The sequence below is a fragment of the Protopterus annectens genome, chromosome 3.part0 (genome assembly GCF_019279795.1).
Source record: "Protopterus annectens isolate FY-2018-M chromosome 3.part0, PAN1.0, whole genome shotgun sequence".
NCBI lineage: Eukaryota > Metazoa > Chordata > Ceratodontiformes > Protopteridae > Protopterus > Protopterus annectens.
In genome coordinates, this window is record NC_056731.1 from 308,224,568 (window position 1) to 308,242,497 (window position 17,930).

The 17,930-nt window shown below is 39.3% G+C and overlaps 1 protein-coding gene across 2 annotated transcripts in view; it reads left to right on the plus strand.

Moving 5' to 3' along the window:
• The window catches only part of RNF32 (ring finger protein 32), a 1,105,278-nt gene that overhangs the window by 968,466 nt on the left and 118,882 nt on the right, over nucleotides 1-17,930 (plus strand). The gene's annotated exons all lie outside the window — the stretch shown is intronic.

Here is a 17,930-nt window from a genome sequence, read left to right on the forward strand (position 1 = left end):
AATGGTGCAGAAGGAGACTGTACCTGCAGAGATGATGCCAATAAAGGCTGCAACAAAACTGTTGGAGCCATAAGTGTCTGCACTGGGAACACCGGTGCCAGTGGCAATAAAGAGGACATAGCTGGAGCAAGAATCAACTGGGGCAGTGCCAAGGCTGGGGGCAAAAGGGCCACAAATGGCAGCACCAGGCTTGAAATCTTGACCTTTTTGTGATCGACTCCTTGCGCTCTCCATTGGGACATGAAGTGAGTGACCTTGAGGAGGAAGAAGAAGAAGGACGCCTCTTACGAGGTTTAACCTGAGGGGGTGAGCCCTCTGACACAGAGATAAATTCACAGAAAGGAGTTTTAAGGAGGCCTTTCAGGATTAACTTGTTCTTCCTTTCATTGAGAGCCCTGGTCGAAAAATTCCTACAAATCCCACATGGGGGATCCACTGAAAGGTGGGAGACATTCAAGCAATAGACACATAAGTCTTGGCCATCAGAAAGCAGTAACTTATGGCCGCATTCCATACATTGTTTAAAACCAACACTACTTTTCTTGTCTGACATAATGATATGGAGAAGAAAGACAGTACCAAGGAGTTAAGAACGCTACCCAGAAGGGTAAAAAGAGAGAGAAAAAGCATTACCAACAATGGTAATGAAGAATTACTTCAAAGGGAAGAAAAGGGTAATAAAAGGGAAGAAAAACTATAGGGAGAGAGTCTTAAAGTTATGATAGAGTAACAGTATAGAGACAGTAAGTTATTGAAAACTTTTTAAGCACTAACAATATAGAAACTTTCAAATAATTGTTCACTTAGCTGAGAGAGAGTGGCTTAATATGGCTGTACAGCAACGTGGCAAATGAGATCTGAGGTAACAGGGAGCAGAGCATTCCGGGTAGGATCTTGGCTCAAGAGTTTTTGGCTGACACAAGCTTGGTATGAGGTCGGCACAGTTCCGAGGACAGAACTGATAACCCATTAGTAAGGAATGAACGAAGATTAACAACATCAAATTGATATTTTCAGTCCTATGTTAAATAACAACACAAATGTAGCTAGAAGGGATAGCTATATGGCACCTAGTGGAATCAAAAATAATAGTGGACAAAAATTGTTCATTTCTACATATAGCTTAGGTAGTTTTAATATTGTAGATTGCTTATTCCAAAATTGGAAGATTATTGTATTAGATCCCCAGTTAAAAGAAAAACTGGGCAAAAGACCCCATCATGTTTTCAGAAGGAATATAGCTTTTAAAAATTATTTAGAATCAAAAAGATTTGAAAATGCTGAGCAAATGGACCAAAGACATGGGACTCTAAAATGTAGTCGTTGTAATCAGTGTATGCATATGTGTGCAGATAATAATTTTAATATTAGAGGTAAGACCTTTAGTATTAGGGATTGGATTGTTATTTTTGCTATACAAAAAAATGGGGTATACCTTGCCCAGTGCCAGTGATGTCCTGCTTTTTATGTAGGGAAAACCTGCAGGTGTCTTAAAGACAGTATTTATGAACATATGCAGGATATAAAAAAAAAACAAAAATGCACAGATGCATTATAGACGCATATCACCACTTGGCCAACCTATAAGTTTAAGTTTTTCATCATGGAAAAAGTCAAAGTAGAACCTCAGGGTTGGATTACTCCTGAGCATCTAGATTCCTGTGAATTAAAATGGCAATTAAGGTTAAATGCTATTCCACAACCAAGATTGAACAATGCCTGTTCTATTAATTTTATTTTAAAAATGAAATTTTATCGGGTAATTAAGTATAATTAAGCATTTTAATTAAGTGTGTTATTTGGTTGGTGGATTTCTTATTTTAAGCCGTTTTTATTGCTGTATACTAGTTCTGAAGAAGTTCTGGTATGATAGAATGAAAAAACTCAACTTTTCTTCAGTAAACTGTGGTTTTACAATATATGGTTGTTGGACTTCTCTGCTGAGCACTACAAGTGTGGTTATTTGTCTGTTTTGGGTTTTACCTGTTTTGGTTCTGAGTTTGTCGATGTTATTAGGTTGTGATAAGTTACCCGGGGTCTGAAAACTCTTCTCATTCTTGACCTTGGTTTGTTAGCAGCAGCAGCAGCATATACTTCAGCCTTTTGTGCATACACATGAATTAAAGCAACAGCAGCCCCTAATATTGTTTCTGTGTAGACTCCTTTCTGTGGCTGTATTCCAATAAATTTTGCAATTCGCACGAAAAACCAGCAGTAAGTCTACAGGATTGCTTTATAGCTAGTTGAATAGCTCCTCCATCTCAGATTGGTTATCATACAATTCAGTTGCTTATGGTGTCATTTGCATGCCACAGTGTTTACCTTGTTTATGCTGCTCTACACACCATGTAGAGCCGCTTACTGAATCCAAAATGGTGTGCTACCATGTGCGCATCGTGGTGTGACATGCACAAGGTGCAAATGGACTGTGTAAGCTTTAGTGAATCTGGCTGTGTGTCTATTAAACTTCAAATTTGTATGTTTGGAAACTGAGTTTGAATTTTTACTTGGATATCCATTATTTATTCAAGACGCTACGTGAGCCTTTTGGTTTTCTTGTTTGGTTTATTGGTTTGTTGCTGCACAGTCCAATGATACAAGTGCTTGAAGTTGCTAGATTTGATAAAATGGAAGAGTTACTGATGCACTCCACATTCAGGGATCATAGGCAGGGTGTTAAGAATAGCCATGGGTCTATAACTGCCATTTTCAACTGATGGCTCATCTTTGCGGAATGCTATGAGGAAAGCTTCTTTCCAAAGTTATGGTACCTTATTCTTTCTTAGGCTGCTGTTTACTAATGTTTTTAATCCATATTCTTTGACTTTTGTCAGTAGTTTCTGATAAGAGTGAGGCTCATGCTGCATTGCCTAAAGTATGCACTATCAGATTATACAGGATATATAGTGTTATGATTTGAGCTAGGTTTAGTGATGGAATGGCTGATTCAAAGTAATTTTGAAAAGCTGATGTGTGGTGATGTGCCATTTCAGTATGTTAATGAGGGAAGGATGGGCTGTTGAGATAAATGTAATTAAGTTTGTTTGCCACTGCATCGATTAAGAAAGAAAGAAATGAAAACAGAGTCAACTAATTACTAAAATGAAGTTGTTAATATGAGACATGACTAAGCTCTGAGAGTATGTGTCTCAGGCAGGTATGTCCCTAGCTTTAGGCAGCATTTTACCTTTACCTACGATGATGCCTCAATACAAACAGAAAATGATTGACTTCAATAATTGGCTTAGTGTGATTCTAAGGAGATACAGTATCTGTCACCATGGGATGACATGATCGACAGACCTCGATGCTTTTCCACAGATGGTCTTCATCTTCATCTGTCACTGCTGGGATTTTGGCTACTGGCTAAGGCTCCTGCCACCCCACCCCACCCCATAGTACCTTGTTTAGGCAGTGTCTCAAGGACAAAATTCCAGACGTAAAAACTCCATCTGAAAACAACCTCAAGGTTATGCTACTAAACGCTAGGAGTCTTAACATGAAACTGCACTCACTGGAAGCAGTCCTTCCCTTGGAAGACATAGACATTTGTACAGTCACGGAGACCTGGTACAAGGCTGTGGAGAGCAGAGCACCCCAGCCATATCGGGATACACCTCCTTCCACACTTTCAGACCACAAACTAAAGGTGTGAAAACTAAAGGAGGTGGTGTATCAATATTTACTAAAGATAAATACACCTCCAGATTGGTTAAACAGCATGAGTCCCTGGAGATACTTCAGGTGCAACTAATTGTTGTTAGGACACCTATTCAAGTCATTGCCAGCTACAGGACCCCTCTATGAGTCAGGACACCTACTCTACCTATTTGGATCTACTTTAGTCTATCAAGATACATCTGAACACCATGGTTTTGGGCCACTTTAACTACCCATCTATTGACTGGGTTAATTAATCATGCTCACACTAACTTGTCCAAAGGTTCCTCATCTTCATTAACTCCAATACCCTGAACCAGCTGGTTGACAGCCCCATAAGGGATACCAACATCCTAGATCTGGTGCTTACCAGTATGGGGACCACTGTAGCACCCCCACTGTGAGGTCTTCCCTGGTGAGCTCTGACCACAGATCAGTTTCATTCAAAGTAACTATCACACCTGACCCCCCCCCCCCCCAGCAGCAACTGAACTAAAAAACTTCTCCAAAGCAGATTATAACCTTTTAAAGGATGGTATGCTTCACTGCACCTTCCCCCTCAGATGGAACTGGCAACTATGCCAGGTTCTACAACAAATCTTTATACAAACACCTGTATAACTGCATTGACTCCGCCATACCTGATCGGACCAAAACAAGCTCCTCAAGGAAGAGCAAACCTGCCTGGTGGACAACTGGTCATTAACAGGATTTACATTAAGAGGAAGAAATTGCCATCTAAGAGTAAAAGGGAGTGAGGCCTAAACTGGAAACACTCTCTCCTCAGCATAAACAAGCAAATAAGACTTCTTGTGGAGTCCTCCAAAGCAAACTATGAATCTAAATTAGCATCCTCAACTAAGGACAACCATAAGGCATTATTTAGTTTCATCTGTAACCTAAAAGGAAATGACCAGATTTGTGCCAAACTGGTAGTTAATTATACCACATATACTGAGCCTGTGGACATAGCTAACCTTTTAGCTGACAGGCCTGTTAAAACCTTACTCATCTCTCCCTGCCACATGTGCCCCATGACATCCCTATCACCTGCCCTCTGTCTTGTATCTCTAAAGAGCAGGTCGTAAATGCCCTCTCTAAGGTCAAAAACACAGTATTTATGGGACCTGATAACATCCCAGTCTGCTTCCCACATGGGCTTAAACAAGTATTAGCAACACCATTGGGTACTTTTTCAATCATAGTCTAAGCACCGGCTTCATCCCAGCAGAATGGAAAAAGGCCACCGTTATCCCCTTGCACAAAGGTGGTACTTCCACTGACCCCGGGAAATATAGACCTGTTAGCCTGACTAGCCTTATCTGTAAGTCCATGGAGCGAATCTTCATGGACCTTATCAACAAAGATATAGGTAATCTCCAAACACTTGACCCTACTCAATTAGGTTTGTTAAAGGGAGATCATCCCCATTAAACCTGGTGGATTTCTTTGAGATGGTCACCAAGGCCCTGGATGAGGGGAAATCTGTGCATACAGCCTACCTAGATTTAGCCAAGGCATTTGACACTATCCCTCACTCAAGCATCCCTGACAAACTCACCCAGCTAGATATCAACCCTTATATCATTAGATGAGTTGCTAACTGGCTCACTGATAGAATCCTTATAGTTAAAATAGGGGAATCCACCCCCAACAGCAGACCTGTAACTGGTGGTTTTCCACAGGGATCAATCCTGGGACCTCTGTTGTTTAGAATCTATTTCTCTGAAGTGCAAGCTAAAACTAAAGGTCTGTGGCTAACAAAGTTTGCTGATGACTGCAAACTGGGAGTGGTCATAGAATCTCCAGATGATGTCAAAATCCTACAAGAGGGTCTTACACAAACAAATGATTAGTGCCAAATTCATAATCTTAAACTCAATGAAAAAATGTATTATCATCCCTTTTGGTAAGAGCAATGTTCCTGCTAGCTACCACATCAATAACAACACCTTATGTACACACTCAGTGGTGGGAGACCTGGGCACACAGGTTGACAGCAACCTTACCTTTGATTACCATGTCTCCACAGTGATAAGAAGGGCATTCTATATTGCTCATCTTATAAGTAAGAGCACTGTCTCCAGAAAATAAGAAGTTATAACCTTCCTGTACACTTCCCATGTCAGGGAATCATGTCTCTTTTGGTGTGTACCTTTCCAAGCACCTGCAGCAATTGGAGAGACCACAAAGGCTCCAACCAAAGAAAATTCAAGGTCTTCAGCATCTGTCTTATACAGATCATCTGAAATCACTATCACTTTATTCTGTTTCATACAGACTACTCAGAGACAATCTCTGCCATGGATATAAGGCAATCTTTGACCCCACTTTATTGGAAATGCTACATATCCCCAAGTCAAATGGTACACTGGTTACTCTCTCTAAAGGCCTTAACCTGGTATGTGACATTAATAGAGCCTGCTGGATGGACAGATTTGTCTCCCAGAGGTTACCACACCTTTGGAACAGACTCCCACTTCATGTCAAGGAGAGCATCTCATTGGCCGTCTTTAAACACAGTCTGGACGATTGGATGGGTAATTGAAATTCAGCCCGGGGATTCCACCTGTGTCCCTCTTGTACAGGGGCAATAGGTGAAGATTGTGGAAATAAGGATAAAACTTGGCTAGGCTTGTAAGGGTCATAGGGCCATTAGCCTAGTAACCTCCTATAATCCTATGAATTGATAACTTTCTAGAAGGCAGTTTCATTCAACTGCCTTGTAGGTTATAAAGAGTTGTCAATAAATGTGCATTTTGGAATTTTGCAATCTATTGTCTCTTTGTTTTATTTTTTATTTTTTTATTTTTGTGCAGATTAAAAGTTTTGTAAAGTTCTTACTGTAGCTAATGGTGGGAGAGCCCTGTAGCCTGCTTCACCCTTGAGATCACTTTAGAGAGTCTGTAATCCATGGTTCTTGTGCATGCGTTATCCTGAAAGATTTTAAGGGGGGGTTAGTCCACCAAAAACCTTGTGTATGGCTTTAATGAAGTAGGTTAGTACATGATCAAGAAAGAGTAGTGAATCTAAAATATGTCTGTCAGTGGAATGTATAATATGGCTGACTTGTTCTTTGCTTTTTAACAACTAACTCTATGAATTGGAGCAAGCAAAAAACACAGGCTACACTTAATGGAAAAGGCTGCATGGTAGAGTCTGAGAGTAGGTTAGTAGCTTGAATGTTAGAGGTACGAAAAGAGAAGACCAAGTTCAGGCTGTTGTCTTTATTTAATTTATTTATTTATGTATTCATTCAGTCATACATTCATTTATACACATTAATTTATTCGTGTTTTGTTGACCATAATGGATGATCCAGTCTGATAGGAGATAAGTACTTAGGTTTATGTTTCCTATTTTTGAGTTAGACTTCTTAGCTGTAGGAGTCATCAATTTGCTGGTGTGAGTTGCTGTGTGGTGATGTGCCAGTTCAGTAGTTTAATAAGGGGTGGATGGGATGTTGAGTAAAACATGTGAGATTAATCTAATTGTTAGTTTTCTACTGCCATCCAATTAATTTGTTTTAAGACTTTGCAATGCTTGGTGCTGGTTTTGAGGGTTGCATATTACAGATTCTGTTTTTATTTATTTATTTATTTTGTTATAAGTAGTATTCATTTCTTTCTGTTGTTTATTAAAAACAAGTTTGCTTCATTCAATCCAGCTGCATAAAGAGTTGAAGTTATTCTGGAGGTCTAAGATAAGAATTTGCTAATCTTTGGCTGCACAGACCAGAGCTGAATCATGTGCATATAGAAGTAATTGCAAACATGCTGTACTCTGGTATATATGGTTGGTGAATACATTAAATAATAAGAGTCTAATAATATATCCGTGTGGGGGCTCAAGTATTGCATTTGTAGGAGCAAGATGATATGTTTTGCTATTGTATAGCTACAGCTCAATCTTTGAGGTAACTGGTGAACCAAAGAAGCACAGTTCAGGAGCATCTAACCTCTTCTCATCTTACCGGTAGCAATTGATGATTGATAACTTCAAAAGTCTTAGGTAAGTCTAAATACAAGGCAAGGAAATGGAAGTTAGATCTTTATCCTAATGTGATTTGGTCAGTTACTTTAACCAGTCTAAGTGCTGTGGGAATGCCCAAATCCATGTTATGTGGGAGCAATAAGTATATCTATTAAGTGGTACAGTAGTTGTCTGCGTACAATACATTCTAGCACTTTAGATAGAGGGGTAGATATGGTAATTCATCTGTAATTCTCAGCACACATAACTACATCTGTGATCCATACTGCTTGATTTTTTATGCTACTTGCAATAATCAATATTTCTGACTTGTTCTTTGTAACCCTGGGCTGAACCTTTAAAAGGTCAAGTTGGATAATTAGTTGAGTGAGGTTATGGAGTTGCATGGGGCTGTCTTGAAGACTGAAAATATCATAGATGAAACCATCACAGCATAGTAGCTCTGCCTTGGTAAATTCAGACATTGGAAGCTAGGATATGTTCCAGGAAGCTTCTTGCTTTATTATGTGAAACATAATTGCTGTGAGCTAGCAGGAGTTGTAGGAACTTAGTGGGATGTTAATACCAAGTCCATCATGCCTCAACTGAAATGACATTGTTTAGCAAATAGAGAATAGTTAATTTACCCTTTCTGTAAGAAGAGCCACACCACCAGCTGTCTTATGAGATCTGCCCTGCCTAAACAATGTATAGCTGGGAAGCCAGACTGCCTTATTCTTAAAGCAGCCTTGACTAAGCCATGCTTTTTAAAACATAGAATGTAGGATTATACAGCTGGGACAATGCATTTAGTTGATCTCATTCATTGCACATCTTGCAAACATGAAGATGCCTGATTTCAAAAAACTTGCTGTCAATGTAAGTGACTTATTCCAGTTTAAGCCTGCTTTATAGATAGGCCTTATATTGGCATAGGTCACTTATACAAAGAGCAAGTCTTATCAAAACTTACCAAAGGAGAATAATTTTTAAGCCTGCCAAGTTTGTCCACAAGGATTGAGGGGAGAGGATACAAGATGACAGAGGACAGGATTAGGGTGAATATTTCCTGACCTAATGAGACAAAGGTCTTTGAAGAGATATGATGTGGGTTTGTGTGTGTTTACTCTCACTGTAGTACTGAGACCTGTTTGTTAGATTTTTATCATTCAGTAGTTGTAGAGACTATAGTACCCACTCAGTAATGCTTGCTGCTGATTGTTTTATCATGAATGGGTTAGAAGCAACTGAAGTGGTACAGATTCCAAGCTGAACAGATTTGTGGTAGCAATAATAAATGGTTACCATAGATGGAATGCTAATTTAGTGATATGATAGAAGGAAAGATAAAGCAGTTGTGGTAAAGAATACTAATATTAAAGAAGGACAGTTGACAATAATGACGACTGACATGGTGGTATGCAGTGTTTTGGTGTGGTGGTGTGGACTTTTACTACAATACAATAATACTATGGGAAAACATGGTGGTATGCAGTGTTTTGGTGTGGTGGTGTGGACTTTTACTACAATACAATAATACTATGGGAAAACATGGAGGTTACAATGAAGATCTTATAATTTAATTACTGTAATAATGTTTTAATAATACTGCAGAAGTGCCTAATAATGAACTGAAACTAATAACAAATAAACTAACATTACTGAACAATGAGGATTTATTTTTTAACATAATAACAATACAAATATTAATCCTAACAACTTCAGAAAATAAGTGATCTAATGTTATCTCTTCTATCCATTCCTCAAAGGATGGGTCGTTGTATCCAAGCTCAGATCTGACTTTGAGCTTTGGATCCAAAGCCCAGGCTCCTCCCCTTACCCATAATCCCCTCCTATCCCAGAAATTACCTCAAATCTCATTTATCACTCATTCGAACTGACATGGACTCTACTACTCAGACTTGCCTTAGTTACATACTGATTATTTGGTCTTTTTCTGGTACACCTTGATCTTTTGACTTTATAATCTTGCCACAAGTTAGTAACTTTTGTCTCCCCCTTACCTTATAGTTATAGCTGTTAGTTACCATGTTACAGTTTGTTGTTTCTGACACCTTTTGCACCCTTTCTTTCATCGACAATTTCTGCTCAAGTAGTGTAGTGTTAGTTAGGTCTTAGGGTTATTCACATTACTTTTGTTTGTAGTGTGGTTATTTAGATGTGTGGTGTACTTTTTTCTTGGACTTTAGTTAGTGTTTGTGGTATTGGGAATTTCTTTCCTGCATGATGGCCAACAAACCATCAGGATTTAAAAAATGTGTGGCCAATACCAAACTCAGACTCACACATGAAATCTGTATATTGCCTTGGTGCTGCCCAGCTGGATGAACAATTCCTCATCAGCACCACTTTTGGCCGTAGGGCAATCACAGAATTGAGGAATAAACTCATTCTGAAGGAACTTCTCCCTACCCCATGGAAGATTTCTTCCCTTACTCACTCTTGTGCATCTGGAGCTTCCCCCTTTGTCAGAAAGCATTCTTACAGACATAAGGAAGCAAAACATAATGACAGATCAAAGGAGAAGACAAAAGAGCTCAGGAAGTGTTCTCTGGACTGTTCCTCTTCATCTGCTGTTTCTTTGGCTGTGGGTTCAAAAAATCTGAAATCTACAAATCCGATCACCATCTCAGAGCCAATAGTTGTCAAATTTCAATACACCTCTACCACTGAAGCCTAGATAATCCCTGGAGCCCATTTCCCCTATATTTCGTTCCTCCATCTTACAGGAAAGGATCTTTAACAGGTTTTCTCTGCCCTCATCCACAGCCTCTTCGTTGTGACCAGTTCAGTGTACCAGATGTTTTTTCAAAGTAGACATGGATAGAATGTTGAGGAAATTCTTCAGGACCCAAAGTTCTCCTAGTCTGGCCACTGTGGAACCCATGAGCATAGGTTTTTCCCCTCATCCCATTATTGCTCCTACCCCAATCCATCTTCCGAGTTTGGCGACTGTGGTTCCAAGTGCTACCCACAGTTTTTCCACTTCAGATATGAAGATCAGGTTGTTTTCTACTCCTATGTTTTTTCTGATCTGACCAGCTTTGAGTAGCTCTGATCAAGAAGAATCTCAGGGCCAAAGCATCAGCACTGGATTCAAGGGGGGGGGGGAACGAGGTCAACTCCAAAGTTTTCAGAGCTTTAGCATTAGACAGCACAGCCCTGGCATTTACTTCAGAGTCTGATTGAGTTGGATTCCAGAATCTGCCTGAATGGCTGCTTCAGCTCCATCCAGAATTATTTTAGGTTCTGCTTTTGCATTCAAAAGATCACTCCCCCTGTCTCTTTTCTTCCTCACTTGGCTCTGTCCATCCTCCATTGATTTCCCTTGGGTCTTGATCCTACTCATCCCATCCCAGCAGGACAGCTTGGCCCCCCCACTGAGCCTTGAGACAGTCCATCTTCAAGACTCACAATCTTTTTTTGGGACACGCCACCATACAGGCTCCTCGGAAGCATGCATACAAGAGTTGGCACACTGAAGCTCCTCAGGAGTCTTTAACCAAAGTCACTAACTTTGATGATGGGAAGTGTCCTCCAGATCCCCCCTTGAGGTTGTCTCATTCTGTGAGGTGCTCAATTTTTTTAGACAGAAATGTGGGTGGTCCTCTGAAGACCCTCCCAGGGGGAGTCAATGTTTCTTGAGTCCTTTGGGTCCAGCCCAACGTCTTCCTGGGTGGTCCATCCTGCTGACGAGATGGTTGACTTTATTTTAAAGTGGGCATGGAAGGAGCCAGATGTGGCTGAACTGATACCATGCAAGCCAGATAAATTTCTAGTGTCACCCAAGGATCATCCATATTGGAGCAAGGATCCTGCCATCAATTCCATGGGGGTGGTTGCAGCCACCAAAAAGAAGCTTATTAAAGAAAGCTCTTCTGTCCACCCCCTAATAGAGAGTCCAGAGTATTGGACAGCTTTGAAAAGTGAATATACACTTCAGCAACCTTTGCACTGAGGGAGCTGAACTACCTGGCACACGTAACAAGATTCCAGAGAGATTTGATAAAGGAGCTCTTCAAACTAATGTCAAGGCCTATCTCTGCAGAGAACAGGAAAACTATGGACTCATAGCTGGCCACGCTCCAGTCCTTTTCAAATGTGTTGATGCACCTGTGCACCTGATTTCTAATATGGCTGAGGGCACTTTGAGAGACACAGGCACTGGCATAACCATAAGAAGACATGCCTGGATGCACTTGTGTGAGTTTGTTGGGCACTTCAAGGTGTCCTTTGTCAATGCCCCTTATGATGGCTTGACACTCTTTGGGCATAAAGTCAAAGACACACTGTCCAAAAGTGAGCAAGATGGGAAAACCCTTTCTGCCATAGGAATAGAGTTCTCTGCCTCCCAGTGGTCATTCTTTAGGAACCAGAAAAGAGAAATGAAGTTGCAAGTCCAAAAGTAACAATGGTTCTCCCATGAATCTTCTGAGGAGAGACCCTCCCCAGGGCACTGGAAGTATTATTCTAATGGTGGATGGAACCCTCACAGCAAAACTGCTCAACAAAATCAAGGCTTTTGGGGCCCATTCTCTAAGATTTCTTACCAAAACAGTTGGCCAATTGCCACACTTTGGAGACAGTTGGAAGGTGCTTATCTCTGCACTCAAAGGCCTGGACATCCATCACCCAAAACGCATGGGTGCAGAATACCATAACCACAACCTCCCCAGGTGTTCACCAAGTGTATGGCAGAGGCTGCAGCTGATCTCAGTTTGCAAGAGCCTTCTCATCCAGACCAGGGTCTCTTTGCTTCATCTTTGCACTCAACTGGGTATTACAGTGAACTTGGGCAAGTCCAAATTTCTTCCTGTTCAGATAATAGAAATTTTTGGAACTCAACTGGATATGAGGTGCCTAGTAGCAAGGAGAACAGGTTAGCCATTTTCCATAAACAGGCATTAGCAGTCCTTTCCTGCCAGAAGCCACCAGCAAGACTGATTCTTCACCTTCTAGGACTTATGGCTGTTTTCATTACCCTGGATCCTCTAGCCACATATCATATGAGAGTTCTTCAGTGGACACTTTCAGTGCAATGGTCCATCAGACATGAACTCATGAATTTTCAGATGTTTCTCACAAACATCTGCAGAACACACATACGCTGGTGGCTGAAGTCTCTGAAGGAATCACAGGGTCACCCCTTTGCTGTACCTCCTCCCCAAGCCATAGAGACTACTAATGTCTCCCATCTAGGTTGAAGGGGACACTTCATGGGACAGACTGCTCAAGGCACACAATCCTCTTCCAAGGCCAGTTTTTATATCAATGTACTGGAGATTAGGGCTATGTGGGCAATATCTTCTGACTGCTTTCTGGTAGCAGTCCACATCCCAGGAAATCCAGTGTTCTAGCAGACAAGTTGAGCAGGTCTATCCTTTTAACTCACAAGTGGTCCCTTATTCCAGTAGTGGCAGAGGAGATTTTCTCCTGTTGGGGTCAATTGTTCTCCAGTCTCTTTGCATCCCCTCACAACACAAAGTGCAGCAGGTACTTTGACCTAATCCTTCAGGAGGGTGAGTCACTGAGGGATGTTCTGACCCACATTTGCCCCCCCCCCCATTTCTGCATGCTGTCCTCCTACACCTCTTATCCTGAAATTCTTGCAGAAAGTCTCAGAGAGGAAGGTTATGGTCACTCTCATTACCCCTTTCTGGCCTCGACATGTGTTGTTTCACCTCCTCTGGCCTCATCTCATAGTCCCTTATTGGGTACTGGATCCCTATCTAGATCTTTGCTCTGACCCATCTGGAATGGGTTACCTGGGGCATTCAAATGCTCAAGTTAACTGCTTCTTTTCAAAATACCCCATTGATGATATTTGCACTGCAACCACTTGGTCGAATGGAAACACCTTCATTTTTCATTACATTGGACTTATAGGGCTGCTTTTGGGTCAGCTGTCATCTGGAATATCCTTCCATGAGACCTTCCAAGAGTTTCATTAGCTGTGGACTCTGTCTCATCCAGATGAAGAATGGATGGAAGAGACAACATAAGATATGGAAGCCATGTACTTACCATAATGATACATCTGTTTTGGTATCTTGCATCCTTCTTCAATTTCCTGCCCTTCTTCTGGCATGAATGTACTGCCCTTTCTTGGGTCTGTTTTATATACTTTTCAAGCTCCAGAGCAGAGTATGAGCTAACATACTACATTTATGAAATCTAATCTCTAAGGAGAGGGCCCTTTGCCAATAGTTGGAGTTCAGGCAAACTTGATCTGAGGTAATTTCAGGGGCAGGAGGGGATTAGCTTTCTTTTTTTTTTTTTTGCAGGAGTGCAAACTCCCCTACACCCCGACCACCTTATTTGTATATTCTAAATCCACAGTCACACAACAGTGGAGGTAAGCGACAACCATCACATTCCTATGCAATGTGAACCCTCACAGTTACTGATCATACTTGAATCACATGTATAGAATACCAGCAATAGGTAGTAACACCACAGAATCACAGTTTTAAGCAGGTATGATTCTGCCTTCCGAAATTCTTCCTTCTACATTAAGATTTCTGACATTTCTACATTACTCATTTTATTAGGGACCCCTCTAGAAATAAATAAATATTGAAAAGAAGAGTTTACAATTTAATTATTGCAAAGAATTTTTTATACTAAACAAATATATGGAGGTTGTAAGGTGGAGTATATTTTCTGATTACTACAACAAATTTGGGAAGAGGACTGGTTTGAGAGACAGATCTATTAATCACCTGCCTGCAATCGATGAGTAGATGGGGTGTTATTTAAATGAATGTGAGGGCTGAGGGTGAATCAGGAAAAAATACAATCCAGTGAGTGGGATGGAGCTAGTTGCTGTTTAGAGCCATACCACACCTCTTATACCAAGCAAATAGATGATCCTGAAGACTATTATTTCCCAAATTAAAACATTTGAGGCAGTTGCTAAGAAACAGGGTCATGAGGCAGAGAGATTAGAATGTGTTCAGGTAAAGCAGACGTAGGCACACTGCTAAAACAGAAGCAGTTGTTTATGGCTTCTACTTCTGTTACATTAAAAGTAGTATATAAAGTTGAAACTGAAACAGTTTTTACCTCAATTTAAGGTATTACCTGGTCTCTATGTAGATTTGTAGTAGAAAAGAGTGGCAGAAAAGTAATATCATACAATGGTAGCTCATTAGCATTCAGAAAAGTGCACGCTGATTAGTCAGCTCAACCAGAGTGCCTGTTGTAAATCAAGCATATGCCAATAGGAAAAAGTCCAGCCACAAAGTAGCATTGAGTGGCCAAACTTTTCTATCAGTATACGCATACCAGATAGCTACATACAAGAAAAATTAAGTACGTACAAAAAAATAAATAATCAGAAATGTACCTTATTTTCCTTGTATGCAGTGCACTGCAGCTCACGTACTTCTGAGATTAACATAACGCACAAAGTGAAAGATAGATTTAAAATAAGAAAAGTACTTGCTGTATAATTCATAAAGTGTCTTTAGCATTCAGAGATCATCCGACATTTTACCTTTATACATGAACATTGTAAATATTCACAGTAAAATGACTATATCAGTGAATGCCAGTCTCTTCATTGGTTAACAAATCCAATTTATAATTTCAAGAAAGAGAAGGGTAGGCAGCATATATTAAAAAATAAATAAATAAATTAAGCGATGTAGATAAATAGTAGAGACTAATTAGTATTCCAAAATGAGCACACTGATTGTACAGCCCAATAAGCATGCCCATTGTAGATTTAAGTTAAACAAAACACAGGAGTCTGTCTACAAAAGAAGCACTACTATCCAGACTATGTACTTTCAGACAAATCAGAATCCTTCACACCATTGTAAGGTTGCAAAAATAACACACACACACACACACACACACACACACACACACACACACACACACACACACACACACACACATTTATAAAATAATAATTTGAAAAAATGTTCTCATATGGACACTGCTGCAGCACATAAAACCTATGTTGTTGTTTGTCTTTCGGCTTTTTCCTGGTAAGGGGTCACCACAGTGGAACTCCGGTCCGATAATGATTGGCAGTAGATTTTTACGAAACGCCGAGGTGCCAGCTCGACGGCCAACCTTCAACGAAGGCACGCCCATTTACACACACGTCTTTCAAATGCTACCCAACCACGGGGAGGACATGCAGACTCAACACAGAAGCCACTCCCAAGCCAAGCCGAGAATCGAACGGGAGTAAATAGTTAAAAAAGATAAAAAATAAGACATAAAATGTTAAACAACCTCAAGCTATTTTTGTAACAACCTCAAGCTATTACAAAACCAGTCAAATTCACTATGACATTACATAAAAATGCAAACATTTCTTATAATACCATTGTGTACTACTCAAAACATCATCAAAATGAACCAGTACATCCTCGTGTAAACTGCAAAAGCATGTACAAGCCTTCTTAATTCACATATACTCTAAACTAAAAAAATAACTGCCATTAACACACCCTAATGAAAAAATAAAAGGAACAAAACATGGTATTAACTTTGGTCTAATAAGTGACACTGAACTACAAGAAGTATTTGTATAAAGATAATAAATCATCCTTCAACAAGCAAGAAAGCACTGCAAGTCCAAGAACAGGATATACAACAACATAATAATTTCCACAGAAACAAGGACAATATGACTACCCATACGCTTCACAAACCAGAAGAAAATTTTCAAAGTAATAGAAAACAAGTATGAAACACACGTGGAAAAGAATATAAGTACATTTGTAGCCATACTTGCAGGACTCAACAAATATATAAACAGCCCACCATTAAACAGAAAAATTAACATAATTACCCACACACATTTAACAAATGCTAATAGCGTATTTAAATCAGTAATTAAAAGCTATAGAAAAAAATGGAAAAGATACAACAAAACACCACATCCCACTAACAATAGAAGAAATTGCACAACTGAAAAACAGCCAAGCACATTCCTCAAACACAGGAGATGGACTTGTCAGAAAGTGTGATTTGATATCCAACTACACATTTCACAAGACGTGGAAATGATGGAGTGAGATACCTCACACAAGACAGTTTCACAATAAAAAAACTTGAAGATGGCACAGAATACAAAACAAAAAAATGAACACACAAAAATCATACAAAACATTATGACCTTACAAAACAATTCCTTATAGGATTCATGTTTGGAAATCTCACAGATCCATATATCCTACAAAAAGTTTCAAAAAATACCTTCTACCAGCTAATACAACAGCACTGTTAGTCCACCCAAATAGACATCCACAACATATACTGTACAAAAATGAAAGCCTGGTACACAACACAGCCAATGGGAATAAACTACCTTTCAAAAATGCTACCAGAAATTTGCAAATTAGCAAATATATCAAAAAGATATATAAATCACTCCTCAAAAGCAATAGCAGTAACCTTACTTTCATAATCAGGAATGGAAGCACGACAAATGAGCATTACAGGTCATAAAAGTGAAACATCACTATACTCCTATTACCAGTCATCATTGAATCAGTTCAAAACAAGGGGAAAATTAATTTCAGGAACACATAGACAAACATCCAAAAATCCAAAACATTAAGAAAATTGTAATAATAAAATAGACAACAAACCAAGAAAAAAAATGAAACTCCATAACGTAAAAGCTCCAAACTTTGAAAATACAACAGAAATCTCAACAATCTCATAAGAAATAATAAATTATAGAACACTAAACGTCTACAACATACAACTCCAGGAAATAAGCAAGTAAATGTATGCTAATATAAAGCTTTAAACATGAACAAATAAAATGTATACAAAACTAAATGTAAACACAATATCTTATTTTAGGTACTACACTAAGAACTCAAGCCAACATATGAAGATAGATAGCAAACACATCAGAAGCAGTATAGTACAGAAATAGAAAAGAAAATACAACAGCAAAACATAGCAAAACCTTTAACAACTATATTTACTTACGTAATTCTCTTTTTACATTTCTTGAAAAATTAATACTAACTTGTATTAAAATAAAAGAAAAATAAAATAAACACTAAACTTGAACTGAAAGGCTGGATCTATTTTCTCTTAGAAAAAGTGTAAGTGGAAGAATACAAAATAAAACACACAGAAATCTGAATAATAACAACAAAACACAACACAAAACTAACACATTTGCATAAAACAATAACCCATGGCTGAGTGTGGGTAATGCTGGAGTTACCCAGACCCATCCATGGGTTATTGCTAGAATAGTGGTAATAGTTATAGTAGTTCAAGCATCTATGTTT